This window comes from Cetorhinus maximus, chromosome 21 (assembly GCF_964194155.1).
Source record: "Cetorhinus maximus chromosome 21, sCetMax3.hap1.1, whole genome shotgun sequence".
Classification (NCBI taxonomy): domain Eukaryota; kingdom Metazoa; phylum Chordata; class Chondrichthyes; order Lamniformes; family Cetorhinidae; genus Cetorhinus; species Cetorhinus maximus.
In genome coordinates this window covers 38,247,529-38,267,543 of record NC_135899.1, presented here as the reverse complement: position 1 = coordinate 38,267,543, position 20,015 = coordinate 38,247,529, and the positions used below count along the sequence as shown (strand labels likewise).

At 44.6% G+C, this 20,015-nt stretch overlaps 1 pseudogene across 1 annotated transcript in view; it reads left to right on the top strand.

Moving 5' to 3' along the window:
• LOC144695281 (uncharacterized) overlaps positions 1-19,768 on the top strand; it is an 83,959-nt pseudogene extending 64,191 nt beyond the window's left edge. Inside the window, exons 3-4 of the transcript XR_013579917.1 lie at positions 3,650-4,657; positions 16,152-19,768. The product of XR_013579917.1 is annotated as an uncharacterized LOC144695281 (transcript). The remainder of the gene's footprint in view (positions 1-3,649; positions 4,658-16,151) is intronic.
• The last annotated feature ends 247 nt before the right edge of the window (positions 19,769-20,015 follow it).

Sequence of the window (20,015 nt, the reverse complement as noted above, 5' to 3'; positions counted from 1 at the left end):
ACCCTGCCCCTCCTGGCCCCCTGTCCCTGCTGTCATCCTCTCCCTCCTGTGTCCCTCTCTCCTGTGTCCCCTCTGTCTTGTGTCCCTCTTTCCTATGTCCCTCTTTCCTGTGCATGTGCTGATCCCACCACTGCACATCATCACTGCCTTGGATGCTTCCTCTTCTGGTCTGCTGTCAAACATGCCCGAGGCTACACATCCCACACTGATGTTGTCAGTTTGAAAGCCTCTGAAGAATGCTATTCCCACACTAGAAATCTTTGTCAAACATTTACCGGCGGAACTGGGACAGCAGCTGCAATAAGTGATGTTTTATTCAGATGGGACAATGACAAGTTTAAATCCCCACCTGATCTGCTGCTCAAAGTCACCTCCGTTTCACTGGTCAGTTTCCCAGCTTCAGGAAACTCGTGTTACTCCAGAAATATTTGGATTGGCTGTGAGAGACGTCAATCAGAGGGCCCCACCCACTCTGCTCATTCCCTCCCCTTCCTGTTCCACAGCTGCTTCACTTCCTGTAGGGACTCAAAACCAACTCAGGAGATGGTGAGTGACGGAACAGAATTTATAATAATTACACCACATAATATCCACACTAATGTTCGGGCAGTCTGACTATCCTGTGGGGAATCAGGTGTAGAAATGCCCATTATTCTGTGTGAGAACATCCAGCTGAGAGAGCTGTTTACTCGGTGCTTTGTGCTGAACTGTTTGCCTGGAGCTGTGTGTTGGATATTGAGTGTGTTTATTGGAAGCATTTCCCTTCTGATTTACAGGCTGACTTTTGTTGATGGCTCATTACTGAATATGAGAAGGTGAGGTGTAATTATCTGGGAGGTGCAGAGTGTCTGAGGATTCTTACTGATTTCCTATTGTTGAGTTCGGTGTGTGTGTTGGGAGCTGATTATTATCCTGTGGACTGTGAATGGTCTGTCTGTGTGTTGGGATCTGGATGTTTCCTGTCTTTTCAAGTCCCTCTGAGATCTCCCACCACCCTATCTCCAAATTTCGGAGAGGGTACGGAAGAGATTGACTGGAATGGTTCCAGCATTGAGGGATTACAGTTACGTGGACAGAACAGAGAAGCTGGGATTGTCTCCGTTAGAGCAGAGAAGGCTAAGAGGAGATTTGTTAGAGATGTTCAAAATCGTGAATGGTCTAGACAGAGTAAATAAAGAAAAACTGTTCCCATCGGCAATTAGGACCAATAAGTAGAGATTACAGATAAAACAATCAGAGGCAAATTGAGGGAAAACCTTTTTACACAACGTGCGGTTAGAATTTGGAATGCACTGCCTGATAGGATGCAGATTCAATAATAACCTTCACTAGGTTCAAATTTGGACTCTAAAGTATACCCAATGCTGCTCCTGGCATGTCTATCTAATAGTTTGATGATAATCATGGAATGAGGGCTGTGCTGGGCTGTGAGATTGTGATGGAATACAATCCTGCTGCTGCTGATGGCTCACCGTACCTCATGGTTACCCAGTTTTGGCATCTGTCCTTAGCCTACTTCCCTAATGATGATTAACATGAAGTGCCTCATTCATTTATTGGGAGGGAAATGGTAGTTTTAATTGAACTTCTTTGACCTGAAGCAATGAGACTCCATGGAGTCAATATTGAGACTTCCCTATCTTTCAATGGGATGAGACATACCCAGGGATGGTGACAGAGGAGTCTGGGATGTTTCCAGATTGATACGACTCAGTGAGTATCACTGCTACTTGACCAGTCTGTGGGGCAGCTCTCCTCACTTGGGTACTTGTCCTCAGACCTTGGTAAGAGTGACTTTACAGATTTCACTGGGCTGAGATCACCTTAATCTTATTCTGACATAATGCCAAGATTGTCTAGATCTATTTGATTTTCCTCTTATTATTGGACTTTGTAGTGATTGTTTATCATTATTTGCTCAGCCACTTCAGAGGGCAGTTCAGCGTCAACCATGTTGTATGGGACTGGAGTCACATGTAGACCAGACCAGGCAGTTGTAGCAGGTTCCCCTCCCTGAAGGACAATATTTGGGTTTTTAGGACAACCTGAAAGTTTTCATGCTTTTATTTTGATTCTGTTCAAAAATTCCAAAATGTATTAAATTCAGTTTCACAAGATGGAGTGGTTGAGGTGAATAGCATAGATGCCTTTAAGGGGAAACAAAATAAGCACATGAGGGGGAAAGAAACAGAAGGATATGCTGACAGGGTGAGATGAAGAGGGTGAGAGAGGCTTATGTGAATCATAAACACCAGCATGGACCAACTGGGCCGAATGGCCTGTTTCTGCACTGTAATTCTACGTGTGTAACTTCCCGTGGTTGGATTTGAACTCACAATCTCTGGATTGTTAATCCATCACCATAGCAATTTGGCTGCCATACCTCTCACCTGTAGGAATGTTTCAGTGCTTCATGAGGCTCAATGAATGATTGAAGCCCCCACCAGACTTTTAGTTTTTTTATTGAAATGTCTTTTGATGCCTTTTTTAAAGATTTTACCTGAAGGCCACGGCCTTTCCCAAAAGCCTGGGCTTGGATTTGATAGTTTTTCCCAGTGCTGTGGCTGATAGCTGAATTTGGGATGTGCAGTCTGAGCGAGTGCAGTGTATCTAATTTCCCAGGATAAACCAGAACGCTTCAATCAGCTAAACTGAAGCAATATTTTCCTTAGCTTCTAGCACTTCCTGCCCAGTGTGTTTTCTTCAAATAATTTTGCAAAAGAAGGGGAGAAATTTCAAAAACCTCCTTTGAATTAACATTTCTCCTGAGTGTCTTTTATACTAAACACATACTCCTAGGGTAAAATGGTCTTCATCAGCATGACACAAGCTCATTGTGAATTGATAGCCTGTTTTATGCTCCGCCTGACTATCTTTTCCATTGTCCTCACAGTGCCTGGGAAGATGGGGGGCTGGGCAGAGGAAAGAAAGTAGCCACGTTGTCTGCTCCTGGTCACTATCCAGTGTCCCTGCTGGAAACAGAGGGTGTGTGACAGTCAAGCGAGGAATAAGAAAGAACTTGCATCTGATCCCCCACACAAGGGAATAGCAGACTGGCACTCACTGTGGAACAGTCTCTAACTGAGGAGTTAGCCCCTTCAGCAAAGGGGGAGAGGGAGTTTGAGGAAATCATGTTTCCTTTTCCTGTTTTACAGAAGGATTGCACCATACTACACCAGAGAATACAGAGAGGATAGACACCGCAGATAGATCGTGACCATCACCCAGGGAACAACTGGACAACTGGGAGAAGAAATCCAGTCCCTTCGCAGCATTGCTCAACACAGAGAAGGTTGGGCAGTGAAACCATCATCTGGAAATCGGTCGGGTGAGGGGAGCTTTGACACATCATCAGATCTGAAACTGGTCAGTGGCGTGGAGCCTTCCATCAGAACCAACCTTTCCAAAGGTTCGGCTGTGGGCGATTGGTCAGGGTGAGGCTGGGAAGAAGTGTGAGTGGGCTCCAAGTGTGGTGAGAGCTTCAGTCATTCATCGAGCCTCGTGAACCACTGACTCATTCCTACAGGTGAGAGGCTTTTCAAGTGTAGTGTGTGTGAGGAGGACTCCACAGGCTCATTAGACAATCATACTGGCAAGTTGCACCTATAAGTGCCGCTAGTGACGTGTGGACAGCAACATGGAAGACAACCCTTTCAAATGTGAGGTATGCAATCGAGCCTTCACACGTTCATCGACACTCGTGAATCACCAACGCATTCACACCGGAGAGAAGCCCTTCAAGTGTGAGGTATGTGACCAAGCCTTCACATGGCCAACGAATCTCTTGCAACACCGACGCATGCACACTGGAGAGAAGCCATTCAAGTGTGAGGTGTGTAACAAAACCTTTGCACAATCATCAGCCCTGGTGGATCACCGACGCATTCACACCGGGGAGAAACCGTTCATGTGTGAGGTGTGTGCCAAATCATTCTCGCAGTTATCATCTCTCCGCTCACACCGACGCATTCACACAGGGGAGAAGCCCTTCACATGTGAGGTGTGTAACAAATCCTTCGTGCACTCATCTCACTTCCGTGTACACCAACGCATTCACGATGGGGAGAAATCATTCGTTTGTGAGGCGTGTAACAAAGCCTTCACCAACTCATCAAACCTACTGATGCACCAACGCATTCACACAGGAGAGAAACCCTTCAGGTGTGAGGTTTGTGAGAAGGCTTTCACCCACTCCTCTGCTCTCCTGAGCCACCATAGGATCCACACAGGGGAGAAACCCTTCAAATGCGAGGTGTGTGACCAAGCCTTCGCACATTCATCGACACTTGTGAACCACAGACGCATTCACACTGGGGAGAAGCCGTTCATGTGTGAGGTGTGTAAGGAGGGTTTTGCACAGTTATCACGCCTGGTGAGTCACCAACGCATTCACACGGGGGAAAAACCATTCACGTGTGAGGTGTGCGACAAATCATTCTCGCGGTCATCGATTCTCCGCGAACACCAACGCACTCACACAGGGGAGAAGCCGTTCACGTGCAAGGTGTGCAACAAATCATTCTCGCATTCAGCTCACTTTCGGGTACACCAACGCATTCACACAGGAGAGAAACCATTCACCTGTGAGGTGTGCAACAAATCATTCTCGCGGTCATCGACCCTCCGCAGACACCAACACATTCACAAGTGAGAAATTGTTCAAGTGTGAGGTGTGTAACAAAGACTACACAGATTCATCAAACCTCCTGCTCCATCAGATAATCCACAGGCAAGAGAAACTCTTCCAGTTTGAGATTTACTTTAAAGCTTTCTTTAGTCTTCAAACTTCCTGGGTACCAGCAGATCCACACACACAAACCATTCAGATGTGAGGTGTGTGACAAAGCCTTCACACAGTTCATGCAGCTCCTGGTCCATGAACACACAAACACGTGGGAGATACCCTATAGAAACATCACTTAGAACTTTGACTTGGCTTTAGACCTTCCAGAGGAACCTCCGACATGGTCTTTGTTGCCAGACAAACCCAAGAAAAATGTCGAGGACAACACCAAGAACTCTTCATTACATTAATCAACGTGTCCAAAGCATTTGACTCAGTAAATCACAAGGCTCTGTGGATTGTGCTCCAATGATTTGGATGTCCAACAAACTTCCTCACAATCCTGCAATTGCTTCATGATGATATGGCTGCAACTGTCTTGAGTGGCAGATCTGAAACAGAAGCCTTCAAAATCCAGTCTGGTGTCAAGCAAGGCTGTGTGATAGCCCCCATTCTATTTACAATCTACCTGACAGTGACTATTCACTTCATCAAAGATCAACTGCCTTCTGGTGTCAGTATTAAATACCATCTAGATGGGAAACTCATTTACCTCGGTTAACTGCACACCAAAACTAAACTGAGCACCATAGATACACATGATCTACTGTTTCCAGATGACTGCAGTGTCATTGCCCACTCTGTAACAGATTTGCAAACCTCTCTCGATCTCTTCCATTCTGCATACAAGAAACTCGCCTGTCCTTGAATGTTGCCAAATCAAAATTCATATATCAACCCACACCTGGTCAGCCAAATATTCCACCTCCCATATATGTTGGAAGTAGAGACTCTGGAATATGTTGAGCACTTCCCAAACCTCGACAGCCACCTCTCTCAAAAGGCCGCCATTGACGAGGAGATCCAACACCGGATTAGCTGTAAAAACAAAAAACTACTGCGGATGCTGGAAATCCAAAACAAAAACAGAATTACCTGGAAAGACTCAGCAGGTCTGGCAGCATCGGCAGAGAAGAAAAGAGTTGACGTTTCGAGTCCTCATGACCCTTCTACCGGATTCGCTGTCACAGTTCAGCCTTCTGCAAACTATGGCAGTGAATGTTTGACTGCAGCAGTTTGGATTACAGAGGTTCAGGAAGGTGGCTCACCACCATCTTCTCAAGGACAGTTAGTGATGAGCAACAAAGCTGGACTTGCCAGTGATGCTTACATCCTGTGAAAGAATATAAAAAATGCAAAGATGGCTTCAAGTGAGCAAAACCTCAAGTGCACAGAACAGTTGTCGTCACCAATCTCCTGTGCTGCTGCAAGATCCGGACTGTGTATGAACAGCACGTAAGAGCGCGAGAGAAATTCCATCAGCAATACTTCTACTGCATCCTCCTGATTCAATAGGAGGAGAATCAAATGAAATACCAGTGTCCTTCTTGAAGCCGGGTCCACAAGCATTCAGGAAAATGTCCTGCAGGAACAATTTCAAATGACTGGCCACTATGTCCAGATGGCCAAAAACCATCTGCCCCGCAGGTCCTTTTCTCTCAAATGGCCAATGTTCCAGGGGAGGTCAAAGAAAATACTTCAAAGGCGTTCTGAAGCTCTCCTTGAAGCACAGTGTCATTGACCTTAATGATTGGGAGGAGTTTGTGACCAATCATTCAGAATGGTGACAACTTGTCCTTCAAGCTGCATCTCGCTTTGAGTCCCAACGCCTTAATGATGAGGCAGCGTGGCGGCAGAGAAAGAAAGAAAAGGAAGCAAAGGAAGCAGGGGGAGTTACACAGAACATCATGCCCCACATGTCCAAACATCTGTGGATCAAGAATCAGCCTGATCAGTCACATGAAGACTCACGGCAGAAATTCATGACCCTGACTGGACGTCATCCTACCTATTGAATCTCCGATCACTATTGCTCTTCTGTTCGTCTTTGTGCCCCCGTACAGTTGAGCCGGCTTTGGAGCCATGGACTTGGCTCCGGCTGCACTCCTCAGATCAGTCATCACTTTAATCAGAATTCAGGACTGAGCACTGGTTGGAGAGTGAGATACAATCAAGGACTCCTGCACTAATTGCCTTCTTGTCACTTCCTGACATCTTCCCTGAAAACCCTAGCTCAAATGTTAATGCTTTGCTCCCTTTGTTGTAAAATGATCCAGCTCTCAGGAGTGGGTATGGGGTAGAATCGGACTCTGCTTTAGTTGGTGATGTGAATTATAGACAGATCCTCATCAGATGACGGGTGTTTGATTAGTACCATGGGTAATGTTTGTACTTCCTGTCTGGGAGGACTACTATCCTGAGTATGGTGAGGGAGTGAGGCTGAGTCTCTGCAGACCTGAGTTCCTTCAGCCCATCATAACTCAATGTAATAACAGCGTGATATGTTCACTTTACGCTCTCCCAAGATTCATTTCATGTTCTGGGAAAGAGTCATTTTCAAATTCTTTGTTATTTTGGTTGTTTCAAATTTTGATGTGAGCTGAATATTGTGTTGTTGCTTGTCTGTTGTTTTATCAATCTCCTGTATGTATTTATAACTCATGACAAAATCATACATTAATTTTAATCTAAACTACCTGATTTGTTAGCACAGTGTGTTCCTATTCACTGAAACACTCAGGAGCCTACAGTAAGAGCCCTGTACACAATACATTGGTCAATGTCACTGTGGGCTGGTATACTTTCTCCTCAATGGGTTTATAATTTCTAGTTCACAGGAAGCATAACATTTCCCTGAGGAAAATTCCAGTTTGACATCAAGATGTCCGAAAACATTTTACAGCCAATCAAGTGCTTTTTGAAGTGTGGTCACTGTCGTAATGAAGGAAATGTGACAGCCAATTTGTGCACAGCAAGCTCCCACAAACAGCAATGTGATACCAACCAGATATTCTGTTTTTGTGACATTGATTGCAGGATCCATATTCGCCAGGACATCAGGGATAACTCTCCTGCTCTTCTACAACCTGGTGTCATGAGATGTTTTACAGTCACCTGAGAGGGGAGATACGGCCTTGGTTTAATTCATCTGAAAGATGGTACCTCTGACAGTGCCGCATTCCCTCAGTACTGCACTGGAGTGTCAGTCATGATTTTTTTGTGCTCAAGTCCTGGAGTGGGACCTAACCCACAACCATCTGAATCAGGCAATAAGATTGCAGGTTCAAGTCCAACTCCAGATGGATTATTCCATGAACATGGATTAAAATTGTTGTCAGGGCCACACAAATAATTCCTCAGGCCCTGGGCTCCCTGTACAAACCTCACCCACTATTTATTGAAACACAAACATGTTGCAAAATGAGTGAAGAAATTATCCTGTAGATGTTTACACACTACAGTGATCATGAAGCCAATCAGATCACAATGTACCACTCTTGAATAAACTGCTTTAGTTGGACACATTTTTTGAATACTTGCATTAACAAAACTCCTTGGTAAATATGCAACAACCACAAGTGCACAGGTTGTGGACAAGAGTTTGCTCTATTTTGTGTTGGTTGTATCAGTGTAATCCAGCTGAAATTGACCATATCAGGAATTTTAAATGTAAGTCATGTCAAGTGTAAATTGAACTTTTCTGATCTTTATCAATGGTTTATTAAACATCAGTGGCCTTCCTTTATCATGAGGTCAGAAGTGGGGGTGTTCGCTGATGATTTCACAATGTTCAGCACCATCCGTGCCTCCTCAGGTACTGAAACAGTCCATGCCCAAATGCAGCAAGGCCAAGACAATCCAGGCTTGGGCTGACAAGTGGCAAGTAACATTCGCACCACACAAGTGCCAGGCAATAACCACCACCAACAAGAGAGAATCTAACCATCGCCCCATGACATTCAATGGTGTAATCATTGTTGAATCCCGCACTATCAACATTCCTGGAGTTACCATCGACCAGAAACTGAACTGAACTGGCCAGATATATACTATGGCTACAAGAGCAGTTCAGAGGCTGCGGCGAAAAATTCTGCCCACCATCTACAAAGCACAAGTCAAGAGTGTGATGGAATACTCACCACTTGCCTAGATGTGTATAGCTCCAACAACACTCGAAGCTTGACACCGTCCAGGACAAAGCAGTCCACTTGATTGGCACCCCATCCACAAACATTTACACCCTCCACCACCGATGCACAGTAGCAGCAGTGTGCACCATCTACAAGATGCACTGCAGGAACTCACCAACCTCCTTAAACAGCACCTTCCAAACCCATGACCACTACCGTCTAAAAGGACAAGGTCAGCATACAGCTGGGAACACTATGACTTGGAAGTTCCCCTCCAAGCCCCTTAACATCCTGACTTGGAAATATATTGTTGTTCCTTCACTGTCGCTGGGCCAAAGTTCTGGAACTCCCTCCCTAACACCACTGTGGGTATACCTACGACACTGCAGCAGTTCAAGAAGACACCTTCAACCCCACCTTCTCAAGGGCAATTTGGGATGGGCAATAAATGCTGGCCTAGCTAGTGATGCCCACATCCTATGAATGAATAAAAACAATCACCAAGGAAGCTGGTATCAATCACTGAAATGACCATGGCCCCAGATGGGAATAATGAGAGTGGTGAGTTGCTGCCGATTGCACCTATTGAGGCGGCTCTTCAAATGACATTCAGTGTTTTTGGGCATTCAGGCACCAACAGTCAGTCATATTCATGACTCCAGTCTACATGTTGTGGTCAGCAATTATTTCAGCAAACTACAGGCCCAGATTAAAGTTTATTTCAGTTCTGTCACATAAACTGGAGAAATAGTTTAACATAGTCATAATTACATTATTACCATAATTACATTATTACCTCAATAATATTGTATGGAGTTTCTGCTTAGTTTTTTCATTTATGATAGAGTTTAAAATGGTCAACTTTCTCTCTATCCCTCTCATCTTTATAATACCAGAGGAGGAGAGATGGAGAAGATTGAGGAGGAGGTGATTCAGGACAAGGCCCATCCGGTGAGAGGAGATGGACTAGACACCCTGGGAGAGGAATTGGATGAAGGGAGCTGAACCTCCAGAGGAGGTGATCCGTGGACAGGACAGGGTTGTCAGCTATTAACTCATGGGGCATAAAGTCACACAATGAGCTCCATCTCACTTCCCTAGCACCAGATCAATTTCCACTCTCCTGTGACCCTCCCTCGTGTGCCACTCCCTCATGTGTCCCTCCCTTGTGTGCCCATCTCTCCTGCGTCCCTCTCCCTTGTACATGTGCTGATCCCAACACTGCACATCATCGCTGCCTTGGATGCTGTGGGTCTTCCTCTTCTGATCTGCTGTCAAACACATCCGAGGCTACACATCCCACACTGATGTTGTCAGTTTGAAAGCCTCCGAGGATGAAGAATGTTATTCCCACACTAGAAATCTCTGTCAAACATTTACCGGGGGAACTGAGACAGCAGCTGCAATAAGTGAGGTTTTATTCAGATGGGACAATGACAAGTTTAAATCCCCACCTGATCTGCTGCTCAAAGTCGCCTCCGTTTCACCGGTCAGTTTCCCAAGCTTCGGGAAACTCATGTTACTCCAGAAATATTTGGATTGGCTGTGAGAGACGTCAATCAGAGAGCCCCACCCACTCTGCCCATTCCCTTCTCTTCCTCTTCCACAGCTGCTTCACTTCCTGTAGGGACTCAAAACCAAATGAGGAGATGGTGAGTGAAGGAACAGAATTGAAAATAATTACATTGCATAATATCCACACTAATGTTCAGGCAGCCTGACTATCCTGTGGGGAATCAGGTGTGGAAATGCCCCTTATGCTGTGTGAGAAGATCCAGCTGAGAGAGCTGTTTACTCGGTGCTTTGTGCTGAACTGTTTAACTGGAGCTGTGTGTTGGATATTGAGTGTGTTTATTGGAAGCATTTCCCTTCTGATTTACAGGCTGACTTTTGTTGATGGCTCATTACTGAATATGAGAAGGTGAGGTGTAATTATCTGGGAGGTGCAGAGTGTCTGAGGATTCTTACTGATTCTCTATTGTTGAGTTCTGTGTGTGTGTGTGTGTTGGGAGCTGGTTATTACCCTGTGGACAGCGAATGGTCAGTTCTGTCTGTGTGTTGGGATCTGGATGTTTCCTGTCTTTTCAAATCTCTCCAAGACCTCCCACCCTCTTATCTCTGTAACCTCCTCAGAAAAGAAAAAAAGACTTGCATTTATATAGAGCCTTTCACAACCACCAGATGCCCAAAGCTCTTTACAGCCAATGAAGTACTTTTGAAGTGTGGTTACTGTTGTAATATAGGAAACATGACAGCCAATGTGCGCACAGCAAGCTCCCACAAACAGCAATATGATAATGACCAGATAATCTGTTTTTTTAATGGTGTTGATTGAGGGATTAATGTTGGCCAGGACACCAGGGATAACTCCCATATTCTTCTTCAGAATAGTGCCATGGGATGTTTTACACCAACTTGAGAGAGCAGAGGGGCCTTGTTTGAGATCTCGTCTGAACAACAGCCCCTCTGACAGTGTAGCACTGCCACACTCCTTTTGTGCTGTACTATTATATGATTCTGTATGATTCTATGAAGGGTTCTCTGTTACCATCCCTGGCTCTCAGTGTCATTTCCCTATGTTGGTCAGGAATAGGGACACTGTGCATAGGAAGAGGTTCCACTCACAGGAGAGACTAGTGATGTCCTGCCTCAGCTGATCTGCTGCTGAAACCCTCATCTATACCTTTGTAGGCTCTAGACTCAACTATTCCAATGCTCTCCTGACTGCTCTCACATCTTGCACTGTAAACTTGAGCTCCTCCAAAACTCTGCTGCCCATGTCCTAACTGAGACTAAGACCCATTCCCCAATCACCCCTGCGCTCACTGATCTACATTGGCTCCTGGTCAAGCAACACCTCGATTGTAGAAGCATAGAAGATAGAGCAGCAGTAGGTCATTCGGCCCTTTGAGCCTGCTCCGCCATTCAATATGATCATGGCTGATCCTCTATCCCAACGCCCCATACCCCTTGATGCCTTTTAAGTCTAGAAATCTACCTATTTCCTTCTTAAATATATTCAGTGATTTGGCCCTCTGTGGTAGAGAATTCCATAGGTTCACCACCCTCTGAGTGAAGAAGTTTCTCCTCATCTCAGTCCTAAATGGCCTACCCCACATCCTGAGACTGTGACCCCTTGCTTGAGACCCCCCCTCCAGCCAGAAGAAACACCATTCCTGCATCCAGTCTGTCCAGCCCTGTCAGAATTTTATACATTTCAATGAGATCCCCTCTCATTCTTCTCAACTCCACTGAATACGAAACAAAAACAAAAATACCTGGAAAAACTCAGCAGGTCTGGCAGCATCTGCGGAGAGGAACCCAGTTAATGTTTTGAGTCCGAATGACCCTTCAACAGAACTAAGTAAAAACTTAATTCTGTTGAAGGGTCATTCGGACTTGAAACGTTAACTGTGTTCCTCTCTGCAGATGCTGCCAGACTTGCTGAGTTTTTCCAGGTATTTTTGTTTTGTTTTGGATTTCCAGCATCCGCAGTTTTTTGATTTTATCCACTGAATACAAGCCTAGTCAACCCAATCTCTCCTCATACTACAATCCTGCCATCCCAGGAATCAGTCTGGTGAACCTTTGTTGCACTCCCTATATGGCAAGTATACCCTTTCTTAGGTAAGGAGACCAAAACTGCACACAATACTCCAGGTGTGGTCTCACCAAGGCCCTGTACAGCTGCAGTAAGTTTTTGTTGCTCCTGTACTCAAGTCCTCTCGCAATGAAGGCCAACATACCATTTACCTTCTTAACTGTTTGCTGCACCTGCATGCTTGCTTTCAGTGATTTGTGTACAAGGACATCCAGGTCCCTTAGTTCATGAACATTTCCCAATCTATCACCATTTAAATAATACTCTGCCATTCTGATTTTTCTACTAAAGTGGATAACTTCATACTTATCCACGTTATACTGAACCAGCCATGTATTTGCCCACTCACTCAACTTGTCTCAATCACCTTGAAGCCTCTTTACATCCTCCTCACCACTCACAGCCCCACCAAGTTTTGTGTCGTCAGCAAATTTGGAAATATTATATTTGGTCCCCTCATCCAAACCATTGATATTTATTGTGAATAGCGGGGGCTGGACCACTGATACCTGCAGTGCCCCACTAGTCACCGCCTGCCACTCCGAAAAAGACCCATTTATTCCTATTCTCTGTTTCCAATTCTCAACCGATGCCAATATATTAGCCCCAATCCCTTGTGCTTTAATTTTTCACATTAGCCTCTTCTGTGGGACTTTATCAAAAGCTTTCTGAAAATCCAAATACACCACATCCACTGGTTCTCCCTTATCTACTGTACTAGTTATATCCTCAAAAAACTCCAGTCAAACATGATTTCTTTTTCATAAATCCATGTTGACTTTGTCTAATCCCGCTGATATTTTCTAAGTGTCCTATTATCACATCCTTTATAATAGACTGCAGCATTTTCTCCACCACTGATGTTAGGCTAACCGGTCTGTAATTCCCTGTTTTTTTTCCTCCCTCCTTTTTTAAATAGTGGGGTTACATTTGCCATCCTCCAATCTGCCGGGACTGTTCCAGAATCTACAGAATTTTGGAAAATGACAACCAACTAATCCACTATTCCCATGGCATCCTCCCTTAGTATCCTAGGATGTAGATTATCAGGCCTTGGGGATTTATCGGCTTTCAGTCCCATTAATTTCTCCAGCACTGTTTTTTTAGTATGACTAATTTCCTTCGATTCCTCCTTCTCACTAAACCCTTGATTTCCCCAGTATTTCTGGGAAGTTATTTGTATCTTCCTCTGTGAAGACAAAACTAAAGTAGTTGTTTAATTACTCTGCCATTTCCTTGTTCTCTATTATAAATTCTCCTGTTTCAGACTGTAAGGGACATGCATTTATTTTCACCAATCTTTTTCTTCTTACATATTTAAAGATATTTATTTACAGTTCTCTTTTACGTTCCCTGCAAGTTTACTCTTATACTTTATTTTTCACCTCTTAATGAATCTCTTGCTCCTCCTTTGCTGAATTCTAAACTGTTCTCAATCCTCAGGCTTGCTACTTTTTCTAGCAGCTTTATATGACTCCTCTTTGGATCTAATACTATCCTTAATTTCTTTTGTTAACCATGATTGGGCCACTTTTCCTGTTGTGTTTTTGCGCCAGAAAGGAATGTATAACTGTTGCAATGCATATATTCGTTCCTTAAATATTAGCCACCCTATCCACCGTCATGCCTTTTAATGAAGTTCCCCAATCTATCTTATCCAACTCACGCCTCATACCTTCGTAGTTTCCTTTGTTTAGATTTAGGACCCTAGTTTTGGATTGGACTACTTCACTTTCCAACCTGAGGAAGAATTCTATCATGTTATGGTTACTGTTCCCTAAAGGACCCTGCATAACAAGATTATTAATTAACCCTTCCTCACTGCGCAAAACTAAATCTAGGATAGCCTGTTCCCTAGTTTGTTTCTTAAGGTACTGGTCTAAAAGAAAACTCGTACACACTCCACGAATCCTTCCACCACAGTATTATTGCTAATTTGGCTTGCCCAGTCTATATGTAGATTAAAGTCAAGCATGATCACTGTAGCACCCTTGTTACATGCATCTCTAATTTCCTGTTTAATACCATCCCAACCTTACCTCTACTGTTTAGAGGCAGATAGACAACTCCCAATAATGTTTTCCGTCCCTTGTTGCTTTTTAGCTCCACCCAGACTGATTCTGCATCTAGATTTTCTGAGCCAATATCCTTCCTCACTATTGCACTGATTTTATCCTTAACTAACAATGCCACTCCACCTCCTTTTCCTTCTTGCCTGTCTGACCTAAATATTGAATACCCTTGGATATTCAGTTCCCAGCCTTGGTTAACGTGCAGCCATGTCTCTGTAACGCAATCGTATTGTGCCCATTTACACCTATTTGCGTTGTTAACTTGTCTACCTTATTGCGAATGCTCTGTGCATTCAGATACAGTGCCTTTAGACTTGTGTTTTTAACATTTTTAATCATTTCTTTTGTACTATGGCCCTATTTGCTGCTAGCCCCTGTTTCCTCTGCCTTCCACTTTTGCTTTTTAATTTTCTGTCTGTCATTTCTATCTTTGTTTCTCTCTCTTGTGTCTCCCCACTCAGGTTCCCATCCCCTTGTCACTCTAGTTTAAACCCACCCCCACAGTACTATTGAATACTCCTGCGAGGATATTGGTCCCAGGAATGCTGGGGTGCAACTCGTCTAGCTGGTACAGGTCCCATCTCCCCAGAATCGGTCCCAATACCTCAGGAATCTAAATCCCTCCTTCCTACGTCATGTCTCCATTCATGCGGTCTATTCTCCTATTCCTGATCTCGCTAGCACATGGCACTAGGAGGAATCCTGAGATTACTACCTTTGAGGTCCTGCTTTTTAATTTATTTCCTAGCTCACTATAATCTCCTTTCAGGATTCCTCATCCCTCTTTTTACATATGTTGGAACCGATATGGACTATGACCTCTGGCTGTTCACCCTCCCCTTTTCAAAATTTCCATTGAATTAACATTTTTCCTCAGTGTTTTTATATCAACCACATACTCTAAAGGTAAAATTGGATTTCACCACATGACATGAGCTCATAGTGAATTGATAGTCCATTTCCGACTGTCTTTTCCATTGCCCTCAAGGTGCCTGGGAAGATGGAGCCTGGGCAGAGGAGAGAAAGTAGTCACGTTGTCTGCTCCTGGTCATTATCCAGTGTCCCTGCTGGAAACAGAGGGTGTGTGACAGTCAAGTGAGGAAAAAGAAAGGACTTGCATCTGATCCCCCACATAGGGGAATAGCAGACTGGCACTCACTGTGGAACAGTCTCTAACTGAGGAGTCAGCCCTTTCAGCAAAGGAGGAGAGGGAGTTGGAGGAAATCATGTTTCCTTTTCCTGTTTTACAGAAGGATTGCACCGTACTGCACCAGAGAATACAGAGAGGATAGACACGCAGATCCGCAGATAGATCCTGACTACCACCCAAGGAACAACTGCACAACTGTGGGAAGACATCCAATCCTTTCATAGCACTGCTCAACACAGAGAAGGTTGGGCAGTGAAACCAACATCTGAAAATCGGTCGGGTCAGGGGAGCTTTGACATATCATCAGATCTGAAACTGGTCAGTGGTGCGGAGCCTTCCATCAGAGCCAACCTTTCAAAGGTTCGGCTGTGGGCGATCGGTCAGTGTGAGGCTGGGAAGTGGTGTGAGTGGGCTCCAAGTGTGGGGAGAGCTTCAATCATTCATCGAGCCTCATGAACCACTGACTCATTCCTACAGGTGAGAGGCTGCTCAAGTGTGAGGAGGGCTGCACAAGCTCATAAGATCTCCTCACACGCAAGTGCGCCTGTTGTGCAATTGTTGTCACAAGGACAAGTGCATGACAAATAAACCATTCAAGTGTGAGGTGTGTGACCGAGCCTTCACACAGTCATCAACACTTTTGCAACACCATCGCATTCACACCGGGGAGAAACCATTCACGTGCGACGTGTGCAACAAATCATTCTCGCAGTCGTCAGCCCTGTGCGTACATCAGCGCATTCACAGGGGGGAGAAACCATTCACATGCGACGTGTGTGACAAATCATTCTCGCAGTCATCGGCCCTGCGTGGACATCAACGCATTCACACAGGGGAGAAACCATTTGTGTGTGACGTGTGCAAGAAATCGTTCTCTCAGTCATCACACCTCCATGCACACCAACGCATTCACACAGGGGAGAAACCATTTGTATGCGAGGTGTGTGACAAATCATTCTCGCATTTAACAAACCTCCAGGCACACCAATGCATTCACACAGGTGCGAATCTGTTCAGTTGTGAGATATGTGACAAAGCCTTCACACAGTTCTCGAGCCTCCTGGTCCATCAGACGGTCCACACAGGGGAGAAACCCTTCAAGTGTGAGATTTGCGATAAAGCTTTTGTGACATCCACAAAGCTCCTGATACACCAGAGCCTTCACACAGGGAAGAAACCGTTCAAGTGTGAGGTTTGTGAGAAGGCTTTCACCCAATCCTCTGATCTCCTTACACATCAGAGGATCCACACAGGGGAGAAGCCCTTCAAGTGTGATGTTTGTGATCGAGCCTTCACACAGTCATCGACGCTCGTGCAACACCGACGCATCCACACTGGGGAGAAGCCATTCACATGTGAGGTGTGCGGCAAATCATTCTCGGACTTATCGAACCACCGTGTGCATCAACGCATCCACACTGGGGAGAAACCATTCAAATGCAAAGTGTGTGATAAATCATTCTCCCAGTCATCAACCCTCCGCGAACACCAACGCATTCACACTGGGGAGAAACCATTCAGCTGTGATGTTTGTGACAAGGCTTTCACCCACTCCTCTCATCTCCTGAGGCACCAGAGAACTCACATTGGGGAGAAACTGTTCAAGTGTGAGATTTGTGACTAAGCCTTCATACAGTCATCAGAGCTCATGGAACACCAAAACATCCACATTGGAGCAAAGCCATTCAAAATGTGAGGTTCTTTGTGAGGGCTACGGATATAGGGCCTCTTAAATCGCCATTGCATTCACAGAGTGGAGCTCTCTTGCCTGTAGTTGTTGGGCTTATCTGCACCCTTTTTTGAACAAGGGTGTAATTTTTGCAATTCCCCAGTCTTTGGCACAACCCCAGAGTCTAAGGAAGATTGGAAAATTATGTCCAGATCCTCTGCAATTTGAACTCTCATTTCCCTTAGTATCCTTGGATGCACCTCATATGGTCCTGATACCATATCATCTTAAAGTACAGCCAGCCTATCAAATACCTCCTCCTTATCAATTTTAAACCCTGTCTGAACTGCCTCCTCTTTCACCATGACCTGGGCAGCATCTTCTTCCTTGATGAAGACAGCATGCAGGAAACTCCTTTCTGGACCCTCATTGGCCCCACTCCTTCTTTTACCACCATTGTACTACTTACATGCCTATAGAAGACTTTTGGATTCCCTTTTATGTTAGCTGCCAGTCTCTTCTCATACTCTCTCTTTGTTTCTTTTGTTTATTTTTTTCAATTCCCCTATGAATCTTTTACTTTCAGCCTGGTTCTCTGTTGTATTATCCACCTGACATCAGTCATAAGCACACTTTTTCTTCTTCATCTTAATCTCTATTTCTTTTGTCATCCAAGGAGCTCTGAATTCCTTTGCCCTATCATTCCCCTTTGTGGGAATATTCTTTGACACTGCCTGATCTATCTCTTTTAAAGCAGCCCATTCTTCAGTTACCATTTCCCCTGTCAACCTTTGATTCCAATTTATCTGGGTCAGATCCATTCTTATCCCATTGAAGCTGGCTTTCCCTCAGTTAATTATTATTCCTCTGGATTGTTGCTTGTCCTTTTTCATAGCCAACCTAAACCTTATGATACAATGATCACTATCTCCTTAATGTTCTCCTACTGACACTTGATCCACTTCGACCTCTCATTTCCAAGAACCAGGTCCAGCAATGCCTCCTTTCTCATCGAACTGGAATCATACTGGAATGGGAAATTCTCCTGAACACACTCTAGGAACTCTTAGCTCTCTCCGCCCTTTACAACACTACTATCCCAGCCTATATTCAGATAATTAAAGTCTCTCACTATAAGTACTCTATGGTTCTTGCACCTCGCTGTGATTTCCTTGCAGATTTGTTCCTCTACATCTTTCCCTCTAGTTGGTGACCTATAAACCACACTGAGCAATATAATTGCACCATTTTTGTTGCCAAATAGATCCTGCCCTTGACCCCTCTGGGACATCCTCTCCAGCATTGCAATGTTCTCCTTAACCAGTACTGCCATACCTCCTCCTTTCCTTCCTTCCCTATCTTTCCTGAACAACTTGTATCAAGGAATATTTAATACCCAGTTCCACCCTCCTTTGAGCCACAACATCACTTGGCAATCTAGGCCAGCAACTCACCAATATTATTTACTATGCACATGCACAAACATGCACTATAACCCTAATATAGACTTTATTACTTTCCCTCTTACTCTGAAGCCACCTAATATCTTATTATTTCCTACTCTAGTGCTATCTGTCTCTCCCAGTAATCCATGTACCTTGGAGTTCCTCTCTATTCTGACCTCCTGTTTTCACACCCCAGTCAAGTTAGGTTAAATCCTCCCCAATAGCTCCAGCAAATTGCCCACAAGGAAATTCGCCCCAGCTCTATTTAGCTGTGACCCACCCAGGCAGTACAGGTCCCATCTTCCCCATAACTGATCCCAACGTCCCAGGAATCTAAATCCCTCCACCGTGCTCCATCTCTCCTTCCACACATTCACCTGCTTTATCCTCCTATTTCTATACCACTATATGTGGTATCAGGAGATAGGTCCTGTTTGCTGATTTCCTACCAAGCTATCTAAATTCTGACTGCAGGACCATATCCCTCTATCTATGTCGTTGGTACTGATGTGGACCCTGACCCCTGGCTGTTCACCCTCCATCCCCTCAGGGTGCTCTGCAGCTATTCAGGGATACCTTGACCCTGCATCAGGGAGGCAACATACTATTCATAGCTGCGGCCACAGAGATGCCTGTTTGCTCCTCTAATCCTATCTCCTATCAATATTGCTCTTCCAGTCTTCTTTGTGCCCCCTGTGCAGCTGATCCAGCTTTGGAGTCATGGACTTGGCTCTGGCTGCACTCCCCAGATCAATCATCACTTTAATCAGTATTTAGGACTGAACACTGGTTGGAGAGTGAGATATACTGAGGGATTCCTGCACTGCCTGCCTTCCTGTCACTTCCTGACATCTCCCCTGAAAACCCTAGCTCGAATTTTAATGCTAAGCCCCCTGTGCTGGTAAAGTGATCCAGCCCTCAGGAGTGGGTATGGGGTAGATTCAGACTCTGTTTTACTTGGTGATTTTCAAATGCTTTGTTATTTTGGTTGATTCAAAGATTGGTGTTGTTGTTGGTCTGCTTTTTATCAATTTTCTGTATAGATTTATAACTTACAATAAATTCACTTTTTCAATTTAACCCAAACTACCTGTTTTATCAGCATGGTGGTGTTCCTATTCACTGAAACATCAGGAGCCTACAGTAAGAGTCCTGTACACAATTTATTGGTCAATGTCACCGGGCTGGTTTACTTTCTTCATCAATGGGTTTATAATTTCCAGTTCACAGGAAGCAGAACATTTCCCAAAGAAAGAAATACTTGCATTTATATATCAACTTTCACAAACTCAGAGTGCCTGAAAGCACTTTACAGCCAATGAAG